The sequence below is a fragment of the Falco cherrug genome, chromosome 5 (genome assembly GCF_023634085.1).
Source record: "Falco cherrug isolate bFalChe1 chromosome 5, bFalChe1.pri, whole genome shotgun sequence".
Lineage (NCBI taxonomy): Eukaryota > Metazoa > Chordata > Aves > Falconiformes > Falconidae > Falco > Falco cherrug.
The window spans coordinates 41000284-41023636 of NC_073701.1; positions in this window are offsets into that span (position 1 = coordinate 41000284).

Here is a 23353-nt window from a genome sequence, read left to right on the forward strand (position 1 = left end):
GTAGAAAGCTAGCAGCCACCCAGCTACATCTTCTTTTCTTGAATATAAAAAAACCCAGATTTAATAACTGCAGGAATTTATGCCTATAGAAATCAAATTTAAAGACACAAAACTTTTAAAAATAATATGGCTGAGTGGGTTGAGAATGAAGCTAAGGCTAAGGAGCTATGAAATCCCCCAGCCAATGTGCAGCAACTAGAAAAATAAAGTAGGCTATGCAAACATTAGCCCCAACTGCAAAACACCGAAAGAGACCCTGGACAAAGCCAAAATGTGAACTCTGACATACTGTATATTGAAGTCTTAACTACACTTTTCAAGAAGGTTCCTTTTTTTGCCATATTTTTCAAACAGCGCCTCATGATCCAGTAATTCTAAATCACATATGACCATTTTCAACTTAATTTTTTTATTTTAAATGTAGCCTGTTTGGTTAAACACTTTAGTGATCTATTCATGGAATTAAAAATATGGTTTGTCTCCAACAGTAGCAGGATTACAGAAAAAAAAAAGTTAACATGTTTTGTGTATGTTGCCTAATTTCACTGATTTTGAATAATGAACATGTTGAGGAACTTTAGCTGAATGGCACAGAGCCATGGACAAGTCACCAGACTTATTGCAGCATCAGGCTGGCTGCTCTTAGTTCTATAGGAGATGGCACCTGGTTAGGATTCTGAAGGAGATTTTTCCTTATCTCTTGGGACATGAATTATCCGTTTGGACATAGTGAGCATGTATTTGCTGACTGCACACCTGGTTTTGTGTTTTGGAGATATTAAGGCAGGCACCATATTCTCCCCAGTCTGCAGCAAATCAGAGTGCATTGCAAGACTTGAGCACATATAGAGATTGAAATATTCCATTCCAGGGACACTATGAGTTGAGGGTTTGGCTAGTTGCATTTTGAAATGTGTATTTAAAAATTAATTTTCACTAAATTGAAGTTTTAGGTATAATTAATGGAATGGTACATTGGTCGTCATTTTTTCAATGAAGTAAATAAGTACCTTATTTTATTCAGAGAAGAAAGAAACATAATTGAAATTATTGTTCAAATATATACCAAGTATTACATAAAGTGTATGTGTAGCCATAAACATATTAATTTTGTTTTAAAGAATAATACAAAATTTACTGCTTGCTAAAGGAATGATTCCATGTGTTACGTTCATCTATATAAGGCATGAGAATCTCAGAAATTATATTCTCCATTTAAATCCAGAAGACCAATATGCTTACCACAAAATCGTATCAATAAAATCATAGCCAGGGGAAATACTTTCTGAGTCCCAAAATTCACTGTGACTAGAAGTAAAAAAACTAGCAGCACAAACTGTGCATGGGTTAAAAATTGATTCCTCTCATGATGTGTTGATGACACATTTTCCAGAAAGTTGTTGGGGATGTACTTTTTAAATAAATTAATAATTTTATGATAGAATGCAACATGTAGGGACTATCATTTCAGTAACTGCAATACAGAATACTGTGTAGATAACTGGATGTAATATCCAAATCTCAGACCACCACAGGCTTCTGGGCTGAAAAAATCCAAACACATTTCTTAATCTTAGGACTGCCAAGGGCAAATGTAAGGCTTCACACATGTCTGTAATCCTGCTGCTCGTCGCTGCCCTCAGAAGCTATCATTCTCTACTTCCAGTTTAATAACTGAGTTATTTCATAATAATATGAAATCCATGTTAGATTTTGCCCTTGTTCTACACATGCCGTTTCATAATTAGTTATTGATGAGCAAGGGTGGAAATAACTCCTGCATGGAATTTTCTTCAAAATCAGTGTTATAAAGGACTGGTGTGTTCCATATGCCTCAAGCTGAGTACCTTATGAATCAACCACCACTTGATATTCCAGTCAAAAGACACAAGCAATTAATCTGAAATAATTTCATTTTAATACATTACAATCATAAAGCAAATCTGAGGAAATGTAAGTTTATAGGATATCCATAGAATTAGAATTTAGTTGTTGGCTGTCAGTTAAGGTCAAGGAGTGAGGACCAAGATGTGTGTTTCATTCACAGGAGTAAGAGACTGGAGGAGACAACTTGCATTAGCAAATCCAGTTCTGTGATACAGATTTCACTACTGCATCTTGTTGAAAAGTTTCTCCAGAAGTTTTATCCTGTGATGGTTAGAGACCTTCTTCAAAATCCAGTCACGGCCTATTCATCATCACTTGTTCTTGTGCCAAAAAGTTCTTAAAACTTTTCTGTCTTTGTATTTTATGTATCATCATGTATTTATGGAGAGAAACACTATCCTTTTCTCACTCTGTTTTGACAGTGTATAAAACTGAGGTATTTTAGAGCAATGAAAGATAATATAAAACTATCCTCATGCATATTAATCATGCACATCATGAAGAGATATTAGCTTGAGCCTTAAAAGGAACAGGCATGTGATAGTTTACTACAATATTGTAATAGCGAGGTGTTATCTCTGAGGTAATTTATTGCATGTCTGTGAAAGACTAAGTAGCTCATGCACAATGCAACACTGATGTAGCATATATTGTGTGCAGTTATATACAGAAAAAGGTCCACCTGAACAGTGCCTGTCTCCAACAGTGGTGAGTGGTAACATTTACAGAGGAGCATTAAGAACAATGCATGTATGATTTCCCATATTATATCAAATGCTTAATAAATTTCAGACAAAATTTCCTATAGTTCAGAGAAAATACTAGGCTATCAAAGAAAAATGTGAAGCTGATATACATGAATCCTTAGTAAATCCATACAGAACTTACCGATTTTTATTTCTTTCTTTGACTACCTTTTCTTTGAAATTTGATTGAAAAAACTGTAATATGATTGAAATCAAATGAGTAATCTCACTGTTTATCCTTAAATATATTAATTTCCAGGCATATTTGCAGTCCTTGACTTTAATTTATTAGTTTTTTGTAAAATTGCAAAGAAATTTGTAAGATTGTAAAATTGCTAAGAAAATTTGTAAAAACATCTATTAAAACATATCATGCATAATACTTTTGGTATTCTGGGAAGTAAATAATGTGGCTTTTTCCTCCCTCAACTGTCTCCAGCTGCACAGAAATGGCAGTTCTATTGTTGAAGTTTGCTCCATTTCAATCATTCTCATCATCAAAGCTCCCTTTGCCACCAAGAGTTACACCACCACTTTTGCTGAAGACAAGCAAGTTCACATAATTTTTGTATATTTTACTTAAGGAGATTCTGTACTTCCTCATTGTGTAAGTCTGCAAACTTCCCTAGTAAGTTTCCTAACTTCTTACTATCAGCTCCTCTATCAGTCAACTCTGTTTTTTTCCCTGATGACTTCACTGTTCACAAAAAGAAGTAACCTATTTGTGCTTTGTTAAGTATTTGTAAAAAAAAATCTATCATATGTCCTGCTCAGGAATAGTTGCTCTTGATAGCAGTATTTCCTCTCCAAGCTGTCTATAGTTTCTGTCTCTATGACACAGGCCTCAGTAGTATTTATCTTGTCAGTAACATTATTTTCTCCATGTTAGTGTCCTATTCTGAAGGTTTATAGTTGACTTATGTCATTATTGCAAAACAAACAAAAAAACCCCAACAACGTCCACTACCACCACAAAAAATTATTTTAACTGAGATGGTTTTTATTCATGCTCAATTCTGATTTGATTAAAGCTTTCAGCAGCAGTTTCCAGAACAGTAGACATCATCTTTAACTTTGTCTCTCTTCCGTATCTTACACCAACAGTTCTAAGTCTTCCATTTTACTTTCAGAGGTCTTTGCATTAATGTAAAGATATACGAGTTATTTTCTCTTGAGTTCATCCAATTTCCTAGCCAAATCAGGCAATCTTCTGGTCTTGTATCCCTGACTTCTGCTCTTGTCACTTTCATCACTGTTTGTATTTTCTTTCTCCTAGAATACTATTCTTCATTTTCTGTCTCCTTTACACTCCATTTCTCAATTTTTCTCTTCTTTATTAAATGTAAGTAGACTGATAATCTGAGACTCTCAGATTTAAAAAAGAAAAAAAGGAAGCTGAGGACCATGCTTAGAATTGACTCCTTCTGTTGAGAAGAGTCTTTTCCCTGCAAAAACCTCCCAGAAGTTGGACATATCCCTTAAATCTTCTGTTCAGTCTCATTATCTAGATCTGGATTTCTAAAAAAATGCTGCCAGCAGGCTCCACTTCTGAAGGGTTTATAACCCCAAATACCAATTCAAATAATCAAAGTGAGCCTCTGCTGTCTCAATGAAAAATCCTTAAACTCCATTTGTAGTCAGGTTCCTGCTATGAGAACTGCTGGACTACAGCACTCTTGTGTTCCCTGACTTCCCACTTTTATGATTTTTTCCCATGTCTGCTAATTATTCATGCTTTTCACTGCAAATCAGGAAGTTGTTTGGCCAGACATGAGAGCAGTCAGTGATTTTTCTGTATTTCAATCCTTCTCAGCCCACAGTCGGTATCTTACATCTTTATTGTGCCTGAATGCTTAGTGGGTAGGCCACTTCATTCTTAATTTCTAACCACAAAGACCTGACTCTTGGATGTCATAGTGAATATTAAACTCTCTCCTATCTGTTCTATTCCTGTCTAAGGATCATTATGTCTTGTAGACATTCTTGTTTCCTATGTATCATCCTGTCTTTGCTTTTCATCTGGTTCCTGATCGTCTCTCCACTACCTTCCTCCTATATGTTCCACCCTCTCTTATTTTGGTAGAAATGAGGACACATTGCTGCTACTGATCTGTGAAGCTACTTTGCAATTTCCAGCAAATTCCTGGTCCTTTTAACTTCCTGAACGGTGCTACTTAAAAAAAAAAACATTTTTTTCTTTTTTTACCCGTTCTGTATTACTATTGACATAATCACTTTTCTGTACATCTTTTGAATAAGCATTTTAACTTTTTTGTCTTTCAGTTTCCCTGTGTTTCACATCATGTTAATCAGACCGGCTGTTGTAAAACCACCACTAATAAAATAGTGACTCACATTATATTAATTAATCAAAGGTTTGGGGGTAAATAATACCAAAACCAGTTTATTTATCCAAAAGTTGAGTTTATTCTTTTTACTTCTATTTCATTATTTTGTTGGCCCACAAGAACAACACTGAAAATAAAATTTTGATTCAGACAACACTTTTTTTTTTCTTCTAAACTACTGGAAAACTTCAAGTAGAGTTAAATACATACATAAAGGACCAGAATTTTGCATTTTATCTGTTTAACTATTTTGTTAGCAAGAAGTTACTCTCTAAAGACTACTAAGTAGTAACACTGATTAATTTAGAAGTGGGTTTCAGTGGAGAAAGCCATAAAGCTACTCAATCACTCATTTTTCCATGAAGAAAAGTACACACACAAGCTAAGGTTGCCTACATGTAGTTTTAAAGGCCTGTTTTATGCTTTACTACTTTATTCCTTTATGGGATAGTTTTTTATTTCTTTAACAAAAAAGTTAACATTATGGCATCACAAGGGAAAACAGAATTGGTAACATATTGGAAAATTATTTTTCATAGTAAATAGATGCACTTGGTTTAACTACTAATATGCGAGTACAAGTTATAACATTGGAAAATTGGTTGCACTTTAAAAGAGTAGAAGTTATAACATTGGAAAATAGGTTGTACTTTAAAAAACCTACTGATTTTGTAGTTATTTTTTCAGTTTTGTGAATTACAGTGAATCATATCCAGTATTTTTTTAAAATTATGTATCTTGCATTATGTTCATTATAGTTTGTGATTTTTAAACCAGATTCTAGTTTGCAATGGTGCCTTAAGATCTAGTTTAGACTAGAAAAAATCAGTAATTGTTTCAAACACCAAAGACTAGCTCACTCTTGAAAGTCAGATGCTTTCTTCAGGTCTTTTGGTTTTGTTTTCTTTAGTGTTTGTTTGGGTTTGTTTGGTTTTTTTTGTTATAAGAAATGAATCATATGTAGGTGTATCACCATTACTTCAAAGGTAGGATTTCTCTAACACAGTGTCAGCCATCTCAACATTACTGTTACTTAAATTCCTCTGGTGGGATGGGATGAGTTGCTCTGTGGATACATGTTCTGTCCAGCAGCTGAAAAGAAGACAAGCTTAGCTTAATTAAATCCAGATACCTAACTTTGAGGTAGCTGAAGAAATTCCATCCCTCACCCACACACCTCACATAGGTATAGCCTTGAGATCCCAAAGCCTTAGATTAGTCTCATTATGACAGAAATATTTTGACATAAATCTGAGATTCAAACTAACTAGTTGGACACTAACTAAATCCATATTGTGAGAAGTTATGAAGAGCAAGGATTAAAAAAATGTAAGGTTAGAATGACACCATTTACTGCTAGTTTATGTAAAAAAACTGGTTTAAAAATAACAGGCTGTAGAAAAATTGGCTGTGAAGACTATTTTGGATTCTACCTATTATTTTGCATTCTATGACTATATTAATATGAATATTATATAAAGACTGCTATGATTCAATTTGGTCCTAAAACATCCTCAAATTACATTTTTCTGAATACATGTTTACAAATGTTAGAAATCATTAACTAGTATTTGCGTGAAAATACAATAAATACTACTTATACAGAAATCAAACTATGCAGTATTTACACTAGTATTCTTGTAGGAAGATTTCTTTATAGACACTCTAATCTGGTTCCCTTTTACTGCTAGGGAAATGATACATCAAGGAATTTTTATTACTTTGGTGAGACTTTTCTGTGAAATTAGACCTAGACTCTGAAGAGTCATTCTAACAATGCAGTTTAAATGAGAGACTTTCAGCTATACAGGGCTTGTGACTCAAAAGCAAATCTTAAATGCAATTTGCAGAAGTCCTAGTGCAATTTGTAGGTGCTGCTATGCAAGATTAGGTTTTGGAGTTTGGGGAGGTGTTGTTCCATTGGTTCTTTTTCCTAGAGCTGTTAGTTTAGCCTGGACGCTACTGCATACCTGAGAGCAGGATGGGGTGTTACACTATGGAACTGAAATCACTTACTACTGAGTAGACTGTGAGTTTAATTCTCTGCAAATGTGCTTTCCTTTTCATATGGCCTGTCTTACACAGTTCAGGGCTATGACAACAGGGATTGATCCTGTGTTTAGCAAAGTCAATGACAAAATTCCCATTGTATGTAACAATTAGAGTCTCCCTATCCTTGACAGTGTGTAAGTACCTGTGAATAAAAGCTTTGCTCTGCTGCAGGTATGAACTAGCAAGAAATAACTACCCAGAGTAAGAGAAGTAGGCAGGAATGTGCACCGCAGAGATGTGTGCCTCCAGGCACACAGTCATGGTACCTGTGAGCGCTGCTGATTTGTGCATCAGGCTTGCTTTAAGCTAAAATCTCTAAGGATGTCAGTACACAGAGCCAACATTTCAAGCTGCAATTACAGGTTGGGAAATTTTGGCAAGCTCGATATCTTTGTTCAGGTGAAGTATGTGATTAAACACACAGAAAGCTTCTTTACAGATACATGTTTTGTTCACAAAAATAGTATGTCCGAAGTAATTAATCTATTGTGAATATGTACAAAGAGACAATTAATGCTGGATTCACATAAAAGCTCCAGTTAGAAAGCTGATTTTCCTGGTCTCTTATCTTTAAAATGCAATGGTCTTACATGGACATGACAAATGGGGACCACAAGACCCTGCAAAATAAGCGTTGTCTACTTTGCAGTGCTGATATCATTGTTTAATCAATGAAAAGGATGGATTTTGTGATAAAAAATTAAAATATATTATTGATTTCCTATCCCAGTAAAAAGCATGCAAATAATATTATTCTCTTTTACCTGTAAAAGTAAACAGATTATACACAATCAAACTTTAGTCTTTAATTATGGGAAATGCTTTTTCAGATCATGGACAGAGACTTACAGCCATGTTTATCCAATGGAAATGATAAATGCTACTAAATTAAACTGAGTATTCTTCCAGCTGTTTTATAGTGAATCATGTATTTCAAAAGCTTTTCATAAATTTGTCAAATGGTGGAAAAAAGTGAATAAAGAACAGAGCTTCTTGCTAAACAAATAAGCTCATTAATATGCCAGAGGGTGAGAGGGTGAGGCTTGCTACATAGTTCTTGATGGCAACTTCAGTGTGGTGTCATTTTGGCAGCTAGATTCATATATGCATAATATATGAGTATAGCACTCACTGGAGGATCAGGACAAATGATAGGTATGGAGAAGCAGTAGCACCCTGGGCTCAGTTCAGCATTTAGTGGAAGAGCCAAGAGCAGGCTATGCTGAAGAAGATGATTTAGTTTAGCAAGTCTAGTTCTTTAAATATACATGCATGCGTATTCAAACTCTCATGTAAGTGTAATGTGTCATGATCAGTTTTTATTCATCAATAGAAATTATGTGCTTATTTGGGACTTTCACTAACTGAGAGAATCTTCCAGTCATTGGAATTTCTCTGATTATTTTCCTTATCTCAAGCTATGTTGACAAGTACTTTAAGCAACAAGATTACAGACATTTTATACATAAAAAAGACAATTGTTGAAGACAAAATGTTAAAGACAAAGCTTTAAAAACCTTATATGATTTCAGCCTCTCTCATTGTTTTAGCTTAATTACTTTATGTACCAGTAGAATATTTATGTCTTTGAGAATTTAACCTTGTATTTAAAAGAGCAAATTATCTGTTGTATAAATTCACTAGGCCAGCTCCTGAGTTCAAGCAGTTTGAATTTGGCTAAAGTTACATACAGTACATACCTGAGGGCTTGGACTTTTCAGTTAAAAACTAAAAGGGTTAGAGGACGGAAAGGTGGTTTCAGCCATTTTAGCCTTGCTTATTTAGAAATTTTATGAAAAAAACTCAAACCCAGATGTTCTTATTTTCTCTTTACAGTAGTTTAGCAGATTTTATGTTTGGTTTCTGCTTTAGAATTTTCTTTCTCATATCTAAGCTAAAGCTTTAATCTTTTCTATGTCATATCCTTTGATATGAGCAAAAGAAGGATTATAAATCACAGAATTCCTGCAAACAGAATCTGTTAAGTTCCTTGGAAAAACTGTGCAAGTAAATTTGGATGCACCACTGTGAAAGCCAAACTTAAACAGCTTGTATTCTAGGCAGAAAGAAAAAAAAAAAAAGAGATCTTACTACCTCACACCAGTCAAAAGATGATAGCTATTATGTGCAGAATGCCTGATGTGAAAGACTTAGCTATAGTTTTTACACAGATTAGCAGGTAAAGGGAAAAATAAAAGGAAACTTAATATATCTGAATTTGTAATGTGAGACACTGGTAAAAAAAATCTTGAGAGTACATATAAAATAAAGGTTATCATTCCAAAAGTACATTTAAAAATTTAATATCTTTGAAAAATATTAACTGTATGTGTTGAAATTTAATCTTTGAATAAATAAATATTTTTATGAAATCCTTCTGTATAAAATACACCACCTGTGGCTCTAAATGCAAGTTCATTGAAAACAAATGAGTTAGTAATCTAGCATATAGTGTTTTTATTTAGCAAACAGGCTTTTTTTGTTTTATGATGGGTAAAATAAATAGTATGACTGTAAATCTGGGATACTTAAATGGATAGTGATTATATTACTCATCATCTTACCACTTGCTTCTAATTGTTAATTGCAAGTCTGGCAGTGTTAAGATCAATCATCCTAGAAACGATGGGCTAACATGAAAACAGCTTCAAAAGTTAACTCTTGTTGGTTGGCAGGTGTTCTTATCAGATAATACTTATAAAATCATATCTATTTTTTCTGGAGCTGAAATTTTATCTTTATATAAAAATAAATACATAAAATGTTCTTACATATGTACACCTGTATATATATATATTTGCATATATATACATGGATAGCTCTCTGTGTGTGTGCACACCTACAGATAAATCATATATCGCAGACAGGGAGGGAGGGAGAGACAGATGCATATCCATCTGTCAGGTCGACCAACACTGACAACACTGAATCGCTTGTCTGTGAAGACTAGGACTGACAAGGTGCTGTCACTAAGCTCAGTACAGAACGGTGACATCTGATGGTCAGGAGATCAGTCAGGGCTAATACCGTGGTCAATGGGGAGAGTTAGTAGTCCAAGGATGGCACTGAATTTGGAACTCTGTGTCTTCCTCTGACTGAACAGCTTTCTATTCATAACTACAGGGATCCTGGAGAGACTGCGTATCCTAAAAAAGGGCATCAGAATAAAGTAGTGCCTCGCTCATGCTGCATGGCAGAAATGCTATATGCTTTCAGTGTCTGTGTGAGTGCATTCTTGTACAACTTGAGAACAGGTAGAGTGATGGTAAAGCAGAATGAGGAAAATCTTCTTAACTGATATGTTTGTTTCTTTTATTTGCCTGGCTTAATTGAGCAGCTAATGCCAGTTTCTAGGGCATATATTGACAACATTATGTCTGTTGTATATAATCAGGGGAATTATTTCCTGCCAGCTTTCCAGTTATAAGCCATAAATGTTGCCCTCAGGCTCCACAAAACTCAAATTTAAAATGTTGTCATAACTTGCAAATATGCAGAAATTGCTTACTTTCTGCAACTTGTTAGACTAAGTATAAACTGTACCATTTATTGTTTCATTATTAATTAATTTCTTTTCCTGTGAGGTAGAAGAAAGTCCTCCTGAAAGCTCTTGAGGATGAGGATCAGTGCCAAATTAAATCTGAAATAAAACTGTCTGAAACAGACAGCAAAGTTGTACATTCTTCTGGCATGTTTTGGTATATAGATATAATCATTCCCCTTAGGATATAATCCTATTCTCCTGACAATAGGTATTTGCTTTTGGCTACGATTTCTAAAAGCATGCAAGTTACTTCAAAGCATGATTTTTATCAGTTTGAAATGGAGCTGTGCCTCTGAATTATGGAGATACTTTAAAATTGCTTTCCTTTCACCTTAGTAAACTCAGATTCTCTAAGATATGAACACAGATTACTTTTTATCTTTGAACCATTTCTATATATGAGAAATTGTATCTTGTTTTTTGATACTATACATTCCTTGCTTTATTATCTGAAAAAAAATAATTGGCTGATATTTCATTTTAGGATGATGGCATAGCGAGTACTCCCACTCTTATCCCATAGGGGAAAATATACTTTTTGTGACATCTCAGAACAGTGATGACAGTAAAATGAAAATATTACTCAACCACTTGTTTAAAATACTGAATTGTCCAATTAGCTAAAAGTAGATGCATATATTATTTAAAACAAGGACATGTTTCTGACCACGGAAACATATGAAATTGCTTTTATTATGAAGATCAATGTCAATGAAAAATTCAGCATTCAGGGTGTGGGGAGTAGGACACATTTTATATGTCAACTTAAATATACAATATTTTCCTAATACATAATTCAGTCATTTTTTCTTCTCTTATTTGTAAGTCGACCATTGAGTTATGAAATGGAAAAGCTTACTGCCACTACTGTCTATGCTGAAGAAATGGACCATGAGACACTGTCTCAGGGATACAACTTTGTGGGATGGAGCAAGGCAGTCCACAACAGGATGGGCAGACCTTGGAAGCATGGACACTGGACAAAGGATATTGTCTCCTGATGATTCCGCATTTACTCTCCAATGAACCATGCACTATTCAGAGCCTACTCTTAGTCTCTTTTATGAGTGACAATATTGGAGGAGCACCAACAAACTGGGCCTCTTCCTGGTGCTAGGGAAGGTAGTAATCTTCCTCACCTAGGCTCATAACAGTAAGCAGTTTAGGATGGGCAAGTTCACAAGTGCTTTGGTCATAGACTAGATAAGTAAATAATTCCTGTGCTTCTATAAAGTTCACATCTTTGGCATGTCAAAATCATTAACAGGCTGACAGCTATTCAGGATCTTCCTTTCTTTTGCCTTCTTTTCCAAAAATAGTCTGGTACTTCTGCTCTGGATATGGCTATTAAGCCCACTTAAAAGCAAAAGAGGTAAAATGGTATCTAAAAAAAAATATTTATATTAGTCTTTAGTGAAAATCAACTTTCCATTTAACAAACTCTTGAATTCTGCAGTTCTTTTTATTGCTGTAAATCATAAGGCATATACAGATGTGTGCGAATGTTGTAATACATTTAAGTATTGAGTCTAAAAATCAATCACTCATCCCTCATTCAATTTTTCAGACTGCAAATCATTTGGGACAAGGGCACCTATTTGCTTATGGAATGTGGAACACAAAGGACCTTCTGTACTTCTGCTCCCAACTCATCTAAACAAGACACAATGACTTAAAATATAACACAACTTAAATATAACCTAGCTTTAGATTTATGCTCTTACTTTGTAAAAGACGGGAAATACATTTGAATGCTGGGACTTTTTTTCTTATTAAGAGTTCAGAAAATTTGAGTTGTGCTAATACAGAAAAAACACAAAGTTTAAAACCTCGAAAGTTACTGTGAAAAAGAATTTCTGTGCACTCCAGAAAAGAACGGATTCTTGGCTTAGGTGATTTCAAACATACAGCTGTACTTTCTCATGACAAGGACACCTAAGGTCAAAAGATACTCACTAAAACACAGGTTTGAAAATTCTAGCTACTCAGAAATTTTCACAAAGCAATGTTTCTTCAAAAAATATCAATCCACAAGCAGAAAAGTGAAATCCATCTATTTCAAAGTGCACTGTAGAATCAGAAAAGCTTACACTTTATTAGCAATTACAAATTATATTGTATAAGGCCTATTTAAGCCTGCAAACAGAATAAAAAACATTAATCAGAAAGAGTTTGTTGGACAAAAGGTAGTAAAAATTTATATCAGTGTGTGGGCTTTTTTCCCTCCAGAATCCACTGATACTCAAACACATGCAGAGGCAGAGAAAAGCCCCTATGTCATGCCTGTACATGCAAATGATAACAACAATGAGAAGTGGAGATAATTGAATCCATTACAAACAATCACTGTTATAATGGAGGTGGCAAAATAGAAGGCATTTTTAGATATTAATGAGCATGGAGAGAAAGGGTGTCTTCTAAAGAGGGAGGAGAAGAACCATCACCAAAGATAAAAGCAGTAATGTGGACTCAGTACTTACGCACTGAAATTTGTCAGCTAAAACATGTATTTCATTAAAGCTATAATTTATTTAAATACTTCATGTAAAGTCCAGCAATTTGATACTTTGATGGAAAATCTCAGAGTGCATCTAAATTAATATTTCATTTAGCTTTAGAATTTTTTTTTCAGCTGTAATATCTTGTAAGGAATATTGCACTATGTTCAAAGTTCAGGGCAACATCACATGTTGCTCTGCATGTCTTAGCCTGGTTGAAAGAGCTTTTTGTCTTTACATTTTTTTTCCTTCCCATCTAATTAATTGAGTTTAGCCATTTGCTCCTCCTTTCCATAACTGAAGGTTTGTTTGTGTTTGGCTGATGCTGTGCATATTGGTAGTAAGAGTAAACTAATACAGCTCTGTTAGTACCAGCAGAAAACCGGATGGATGCTTACTCCTCCTATCTGATCCTCCTCTCTTTCATTGTCTTTTCTCTGCTTATTACATAATTTGTTTTTCAAAGACTTATCCTGACATTCAACTTCTTTTCTAATTTGGTCTGTGAAATTTAGTAGAAGATTAAATCAAAATGATTACTTACAGCATTTTCTAACTGCAGGATACTAAATTGAGAAACAATGCCCAAAATGTTACTAGAATTAAATTCAGAGGTTTAAGGGGCTTAAAGAGAGGGATAGATCCGAGGTCTAGACAAAACAAACCATGTCATCCTGAAGTTTTGAAACAGTACAGAAATTCTGCTTTTTAGCTTTCCCTAACCAGCTATACAGTTACTACATACACATAGATATGGGGTACTACAAAATTTTCTGTTACAAACAGAACTTTGGAATCAAGAAATGTCTTCTTTAGATACCTACTTCAAACTATTTCAAGCACTGAAAAGCAATCAAAAGTGAATTATGAATACACTATCCTCATTACTGTTGCTGCTACTTAGTAGAATTTCATTAATTTTAAAGGTCTTCAGTGGAGGGAAAAGTACATATTGTGCAAAAATACAGGTAAAACTTATAACCTAACTGCTTACCTTTTACATATACAAAGCATGCATCCTTGGATTGGAAAAGCAGCATGCTTTTCTTCCTCATGACTTTATGCTGATTTGCATATTGCACCATGATTCATGGCAGTGCAGCAGTCTGTGTAAACATAAGCATGCCCGCAGTTACCCACGGCATGATACCTGCTGGCAGTCATACCAAGAACGAGTGGAGAAATTGTTGTGACTCATCTACCTCCAGCACTGAGTCTGATGTTGTGGTCTGTTCCTCTGTTTATACACGGGTTCATACACACACACATGCATGCACCCCTTTTCTTATTCGGGGAAGTTTCCCTACCAAGATGATGAGAGTAAATATGAAAACCAAACATCAATATACAACCTAATGTGTGCCACTTCTAGCCCATTTACAGCATGCCAGTACTCACTCGAGTAGTTTTGCTTAGCAGTAAAGGGAAACAATTGACAAGAAGCCTCAAAGGATAAGTAAGAAGTCACAGGTTTTTTCTTTAGTTTTCCTTGACATATTTTCTTTACAAGTCTCCATTCAACTTTAATTAACTTTTGCTTTGAGCTCCTGAACGTGGAACAGTGGATTTTTTTTCCTCATAATATAAACTTTACCTTGCAGATAAAAAAACAAAGAAGTCACAGAACTATAATCAGCAGATCATAGAATGAAAGGATTATGAGTTTTATACTGGCTGGAAAAAATCTTTGAGTTCATTATCTTTTTATGAGTTTCATGTACATGTGAAATATCAAATTAATAGGGCCTTGTTCCACCCATATTTGGTGTTAGACGAGTCTTAAGTGAGCAAATGTAACTCATGCTCAATTTAAGAGCTCTTCAAAATAGCAAGATGTTGCAAAGTGATTGAGGACTAGGCCCAGCAACCTCCACCAGCTTTAACAGTTTAAATTAATATAAGCCATAGGTTTGGGGGGTTTAACATACACCTGAATAAGATGAATAAAATTCCACATCACATAAAATACCCTTTTGCACTGAAATATATTGTCTTAAAAATCATTTTATATATCTCTGATATGAACACTGTCATTCCCAATCTTTCCTTTCAGTGTAGGAATACAAAGTCTATACTATTGCTTATTATACACCTCTGTGTGACAGATGCAGCAGAAACAAGTGAAGTAATCAGTCAAAGGCAGAAGCAGTTACAGCTCTGAAAGATCAAAGAAAAGATTAAGTAATAAGGGACACAATTTCTCGTATATTAAACAGGAAAATCATTCTCATCTATGCTATATAAATGCTTGTCAAGCATTGTAAAGAAAATTTAGATAATCATTAAACATGTCGTTAAGCATTTCTACAGAGTTTTATGTTGTTAAGTCACAAAAATATTCAGAACTTCTTATTTCATCGTTCCCACAAAGCAAGTGTGAGTTGCCAACAATCACAGAGCAATTCAGTCTAGGTATGAGAGGTTTCATTGTCCAAAGCATAACCTATTCTACATACCTCTGCTGAAAATGTAAATAAGGGAATATTTCACTGTACATGGTCAGAAACTTGAACTGATTTTATAGTTTCTGTATTCCAGGTATTCCAGATGGCTTTGCCATGTAATTTCTAAACACTTAATGTCCCAATAGCATCCTATTACTAAAACAAAGAAACACAAACAGGTACTCAGCATGCCAGAAAATACAAAACCAAACTACTAAATAGTTACTTGAAGGGGTGCAGAGATGTGTAAGTCAACACTGATTTCAGAGAACAGCCTGGCACATTCCAAAGAATCTATTTTTCATTTCTGCAGCTGAGACTTATACCATGTGCCCTAATAACTACAGTAAGAAAACCTGAGGAAAATACTAATTTGAGATCAACTCATTTTTGGAACTGTGCTCTGAAAGGTAAAAATCAGTAAGAGAAAGGAATGAAGGCAACCCAAACTTGTGTTTATAGACAGTATTAACACTTCAATATAATTTTGAGTTCAGGCTAGAAAACCTGCATCTGAGACACCAATTTTGTCAGAAGCAATGACACTAAATAAATTTCATGCCCTTGTAGACTGTTGTTCATGAGCTTAGCTTCGTCCTCTACCATGAAGATTTTTTTTCATTGCAGTGGCTTGCTACAGCTTCGTGTTTAAGAGGAAGGTATTGACGCACTGTCTTAAAATAACTTCTTAATTTAGACCAGGGCTTGTGGAAAAACGTAAGTGGTTGGGGAAAAATGGCAAGTTCACAGGAGCTGAGGAATCCTTTAATACAGCGGTGTTTTATCTGATCAGCTAGATAGAGATTTCAGAATCTTGCTGGCAGGTTAAAGAGCCCTATTTTAATATGCATATATAACTACAGGCTATTTTTTGAACTGTTAAAACTATTTTGTAGTTGAATTCAGCTGACTATTCAGCTATCACTATTTAATATTTTTTTTCCTCTGTGAAGTTCAATAATTATGCTGTTGCTATCGCTAACAGTTAAAGTCATCCTTCTCTTCATTCACTCCTCCCGTCTCCTTCAGCTTCCTCATGTGACTGTCAAAACTTGCTCTGACCTGAACTTTAGAATAAGCTTAGAGTAGCCCACATGTTGAGTCAGGAAAGACTATTGTTTTGGCCAGTACAAGACAATTACACCTTTATTTACTTTTCCTCAGTTTGTGTTTTGTTATTTGAGTATTTTCTTTTTTAAAGAAAATTTAGAATCCACAGTTTTCAGACTTTGTTAAAAGATATTTGCCTTCTAATGACAATCTGTGGACACATTAGACTGAAGGAAAAATAATCCACTCTCCATTGATAGGACTAACCCCCTGGTTAGCACAACTCTTTTTACAAGGTAATTTCCATTCCAAATAACAAAAGCCAGAAACAAGTCTTGCCACATTATGTCAACATGTACATCCCAAGCGAACATCAGGATGTGATAAATCAGTACTTTTTAATGTAGTTTTCTTCATTGTAGTCCATACCCCTTGACTTTCCTCATTACTAAAGCATGTGCGATATGCTGTTTTGCTTGGTAAGGGGACCATGTGCAGTTGGGAAGCCATCAACATACCTCCAAATACCAGTTTTAAAACTGGTGGAGTCTTATTCCATAAAGTAGCAACACAGCCATGTATTTGAAAATTGCCTGATATAAAACAGATTCCTTTTTGGCTCCTTTGTAAGTGCAAATGCTAGAAGAAAATACAGGTATGTAAGAACGGAACCTCATTTCGCTCTGGCTCAAAGCAGTTTATTTAAGTAATCTGTAAGTAATCTTACAGATACCTAATTTTTAAAAGGCTCTAGAAAAATTATCACTTGCTTATTATCGCAAATCAATATTCCAGAATTATGTGTTGATTAGCAATGGGGGGCTGGGGGATATGAGAAAGACTGGAAAGTAAAACAACTGAGCTCATGGTGTTCATATACCTGATCAATAGCAGGATGTAAGACCCTAGACTTGAACAGAAAGAAACTTTCTTTTAAATAGTTCACAATATACTGAGAGGGAGTCTCAGTCACTGTAAGAAGGCACTAGGTTTGAAGAGATCTGGTTTTGCTCTTAGCTCACACACTGTCCTACCACATGGGCTTCATCAAAATATCCATTTTTCACTGACTCCCTTCCCATCATTTGCAAGTTCTGATTGCTTAAATTGAAAGACCTCGGGGAAAAAAACAAAACCAAATAAACAGTTTCTTATTCTTGTATTCACTATATTCCAAACTAAATTTATAGTAGCTAAAATAATGCAGATAATAATAATGTTATATTTAAATTTCTATTGATCATGTGACTGAAGTGTTGTGTATAATGCATTCATACAGAGGAACTGAGCTATGATTGTCTGAGAAAAAAACCTTTTTATAGAGAGCTAGAGCAAAAAGAGACATGTGAGAGGTATAGTGACTCTGAAAGCTTCTGTGTTGAACTTTTCTTTCATGTTTTCCATTTATCAGACATACCAGAACTGCAGGGGTTAGGTTTGTTTTGGGGCTACACTGCCACAGAGGTTTTCCAGGTTGCACAGACATAGGTGGTCTTGGCTTCTCATTAAGAGCAAAAAGAAATAGATGTGCTGCACTTCTTATGCATGAGTATCACCTTCTGACCCTCCAAAGTTAGATTTTAGTTCACAGAAATCCACTAGGAGTTCACTAGCTACATAATCTTCAATTCCTAATTCAGGGTTTCCTGATTTACAGAATGCCCCTCTGTTTTTAACAGTAATTTGCAAATACAATTAACAGCATCACACAGACAGCATGGGGAAGTACTTTTTCAGCCCACTTAGCTCTTCTCCTTCCCATCCACAGGAAAACCATGCCTGGTACCTATGTCAGATAACTATATCAAATTAATTCTGAAATTCTGAAAACACCTTGCTTTCTCACCTTTTATATCTGAGAAAGAAAAGCCATAGACTGAAATTTGCTAAAGCTGTGTTGTAAGAAAAGAGAATGGCTATATTTATTTCATGTGCATAATCTATTTACCCATCCTTACCACTTAGCTCAGTCTATTTTTCCAGCTCCTCCCTCTCTGCCTGGCTCTGTTTTCACCTGAAGAGCTCCTTGGTCAAAAGCACTGATTCTTGCAAATTCCAGGCCCATATCCATATTGGCATCTGAGGAAGGCCAAGCTCTATTTGCCCTTCTTCATTCATAGCCATTGCTTCAAAGGGCAAACGACACAATCCACCCATTTGCTCAGTAACCCTGCTATCCTCTTACTAAAATGCTTTTCAGTTCACAGCTTCCTCTCAAACATGCTGCAGAGGTGGTGTGCATGTAAAGTGGGAATGGAAATTCGGAGACGTGTGGTGATGAAAGGACTGTGGTAAAGCAGCGTGCTCTTCCACAAAACAGCACAATCACAAACCATAGGACATTTTATAAAATGGCAGTGGCTGTTTATCTTGGCTAGAAAGACATAAGGGTTTGGGTTTTTTTCCCTAGCTATACAAAATTAATACTAATCATCAGAAGGTGACATCAAACAGTCAAATTAATAGGACTTTCTACACAGATATGAAGAACAGACACTGTCTTTTAAAATGTATGTTCAAGCAAAGAGAAGATGGGTTATTTTACTAACATTCTCATGCAGGTTCTTGTCCTTTTAAAATATTTTTATTATTACTAATTACTTATGTTCTAAGTAAAGGGGAAAACAATGGTTTCTCTGTTCATTCTTAGACCATTTCACACTGCCAGAGTATACATGAGCAAGCTTGTATTTCTTCAGCCAAGCAAGTACAAGCCAGAGTCCTGACGATATTTAAGGTGCAAGAGTGCAGATTTGACCAGTTCTACACAGTTTTGAAGGTTCTGAGTAAGAAATTTGTCCTACAACATTTGACCTCTCATTATTTATACATTTCACATAGTCCTAGTAACAGATTCATATTCTTCAATATATTTTCCAGTAGACTAATAAAGCTTGATTTAAAGGTGCTTAGATTTCTCCCAGGAGATCTACAAACTTTTTAGATCAAAATTTCATTTGGCTAAAGTGAGAGTGGAAATTCCATTCTGAAACTAGACATGCATCTTTGAAATAGAGAAAATTGAAATTAGGGAAGAAAAAGCTACAAGGTTTGTACATCCCTCTCCTTGTGCCAGCTGTGTTCTTGAAGGCTGGTCCTTGCTCTCAGTCCCTCAGTGACTTTCTGTGGAATGCAAGCTCTGCTTTGGTCCCTGCAAAGCACTTTCTGGTAAGGCTGATGTCTGTCTGTTCCTTGCTGCTCACTGCAGTCTTTTTAGTCTCTGTGTGAGACTAAGCTGCTCTTGCTGTTGCCTTTTCCTCACGTAGCTCCCACAGTAGACACCACCTTCCTCCAGACAGCCCACCTGTTCAGATCTTGTTAAGTTCAAGTAAACCCTCTCAAACCCAAGACAGAGCAGCAAATACTCTGCCTTAAAGCAGGTCAAGAGTTTCCATCACTTCTTTTGGAGGCAGGTGACAGTGATCTCTGTCCAAACAGGCAGTTTGTGAGCCAGATCCCCAGCTATGTGGCTTCCATGTCAGTGCAGGCTTGCACCTGGCTCACTTGGAGTCAGGCAATGCTCATTCATGTCGGTCTGCAAAAGATCATGGAGATACACTCAAAAATAAACACTAGGCATGTCAGCAGAGAGCTTTCTCAAGTTTCACTTGTATGCATGCGTGCATGTTAGGACAGCCTTTAGTCACTACTGCTAAATTATTACCTGTATTTACCACTTTTTTTTATGATTTTGTTACCACTTAGAAATAAGTCTAGGTCTCATTGTGCCAGACACTGCATGAACATAATTGATGAGAAAGTCTGTGTCCCTAAAAGCTTTTAGTCTGAAGGATAAGACATAAATGCTAAATGAAAAACATAAAATCAACTGGATGAACTTGGGGGAAAACACGTTCAAAAAACCAAATCCACAGTTTAATATATTCTGCATCGCAGTCACATTTTTTTCCATCTGTTTCTGACTTATAACAGCCCAAGAGGTACCGCTTCCCTGATACTGCATTATTTAGTAAAATGTTATGTTAAAAAAAAATAATGTTGCCTCTCTATGGGGCACTAGTGGAATGAGTATGAGTGAATACAGTTCTTTAGAGGTTTTGGTCTTCTAATTACTTCCAAAGGGAGATAAATGCAGTAAGCATCAAAGTGATTGTTCACTGTCCCGTATTGTCAATAAAATTGGTCGTTCTAACAGGCAAGTCAAAGAAACCAAGTACATCTCAGTGCCACACCCTTTCTGTGCGTAATTCCACCAAAGTCAAGAGTTGTGCAGGAGTGGATTTAGCCATAAGAGGTTGCAAATGAAAATTTCACTCAGGAAAAAGATGTAAATAAACAAAAGCAAAATATAGAAGAGAGAGGTTTCTTTTTCATTTGACTTTTCAGAGGGAGTAGCTTCCCTAGTGACCATTACCCATGATGGAGCCCGGCTTCCCTGGGAATGGCTGAACACCTGCCTGCCAATCGGAAGCAGTGAATTAATTCCTTGTTTTGCTTTGCTTGCATGTGTGGCTTTTGCTTTACCTATTCAGCTGTCTTTATCTCAACACACGAGTGTTTTCACTTTTAGTCTTCTGATCCTCTCCCCATCCCACTGTGGGGAGAGCGAGCGAGTGGCTGTGTGGGGCTTAGTTGCCGTCTGGGGTTAAAGCACAACATCAAGATAATTTTCTATCTGAGATAAATCTTAGATTTTAGGCTTATATCCTTAGGGTGTAATATAGGGACTTTATTTGCATCTTGTTTAGCTTCATAAGCAATATTTGAAGAGTCCTCTGTATTTATCAAACTGATTCTTCATTGATTTTTGCTTCTGCCATGTAGTTTACTGATTTATTTCTTCTACTGAAAATTGTTTGTCAGCTGTTCAATTTGACCAGCTGACTTTTCAAAAACACAATTAGGAAGCAAGCACTTCATTGTGGGTTATGGATGTGAGAACTTCTGGCAGAGGCAGAGTCACACACATCTGGGGCAACTGCTGTTTGCTAGGTAAGCCTGTGTCCATGGCCAGTTGCGCTGTGCCCCAGGTTGCTGCAGCTGAACTTCTCCCCTTGCCTCAGCCGGGCCATGTAAAGGCAGTCTGAGCTCCTCCATCTTACGTTGCAATCCATTACATAATAGTTATAGTGTATTGCACTGTGTTTAGGCACACTAATTTATCTACATCTATGAGGACTAGGTTACTTTGTTGTCCTTTCATAGGTAACAGGAAAAATGTAATTCCCTCTAGTAATTAATTTGAAAGCTAACATAAGCTTTCTGGCTGCATTTTGAAGTGCCTTCACTTTTACTTGTCTTTTTCTCTGATATGATCAATAGTTTTCTATTCGCCAGTCAGGCCATCTCCTACTTGGCTGTTAATTTAAAAATTTCCTGAAATAGACTTTTTCACCTTCTGTTTTCTATTTAACACATTCCAAGCCTGACTTCTCAGGTAATACGAAAGACAGTTTCTTTCTCATCACAAGAAAAAGAAAAAATTCTAGCTAGTTTCAAAATTATTTTCAAAGGATGGAAGTGGGTTGCAGTATTTTGAGTGGCTTGCTTTCTTTTTGTCAGTTGATTTGTGGGGGTTTTTTTGTTTGGTTGGGTTATTGGTTTTGGGTTTGTTTGTTTGTTTTTTTCTCTTCTGGAAGCCCCCAAACTGATTAAGACTCAAGCTGCTTCGACAAATTAATTTTGAAAGATTACTTTGAAGTCTTACATTTCCTTAGTACTCTTTAACCGAGAACATATCGAATAGCATAAGCTACACTGACAGGAGAGATATGAAGAAATAATGCTCTTTGCTTCATCTAGTTTATTTTTGCTTTTGAATATAGGCATACAGAAGACACTAAATTTGTAATATTACATGTAGTTCATAAATAATCAGAGTCTTTGGGACTAAGATTTTGCTTTTGCTACCAGAAAAACTGGACACAAATTATAGGGTAAATAACTATCAGAAAATCTTATGCTTATATTATCACAGTATAACTTTATAATTCATAAATACATTCTTTCAATATTCATACTATACTTGATATTTTAAACTACTACTTCCTTTTTCAGTCATACTCAACTGTCACAAGACTATTCTTAGGCTCAAAATCTATACAAAATCAAAGATAAAAACTTTGGTTTTTTTGCTAAAGAACAGCTATAACAAGAAATGTTTGTTAGTATTTTATGAGAAAAGACATAATGGATGTAAAAGGAATAGAAGGAAAGGAAAAGTACAAACTATAAAAGGGAGCTAAAGCACTAAGAGAAGAAAATAATGATACAAGAATAAACTTGCCTGTAATTTCTTCTCACTTGGCTTACATTTTTGAGGCAGACAGACTGATTTTATATTCATTGTTCAAAATACAATGATTTATACATCTCAGATAATGGTCTCAATAGAAAATAACATTATCATGTACCATTTTGCACATTGAATACTTATTTACAATTCAATATAGACCTTAAAGTTTTGAGTGGTTCACTAATCTTAAAAGATCTTAAGTAGAGGTTCACATTTAAGCATACAATTAAATTCCAGTTCCTGCTTTGTTTGACATATGCTACTATTGTGTCTTTATTTTTTAGTAGATTTTGTTGTGTTACTAAATATCTTTTATTTCATTGGTAAAATATGTAAGTACCCATCCATTAGTTTTCCATATGTCCATTTTAATGAGGAATAAAGGAAACTACATTATTAATAGACAATTCATTGAGAAATGGTCAACATTTGCATTTATACTTCTGCTGTATATTTTTGTGCTATATGCTTGTATGGAACTTGTTTACTGTTATAGTTCAGAAGTCATTTATGTCTATAAAATATGTT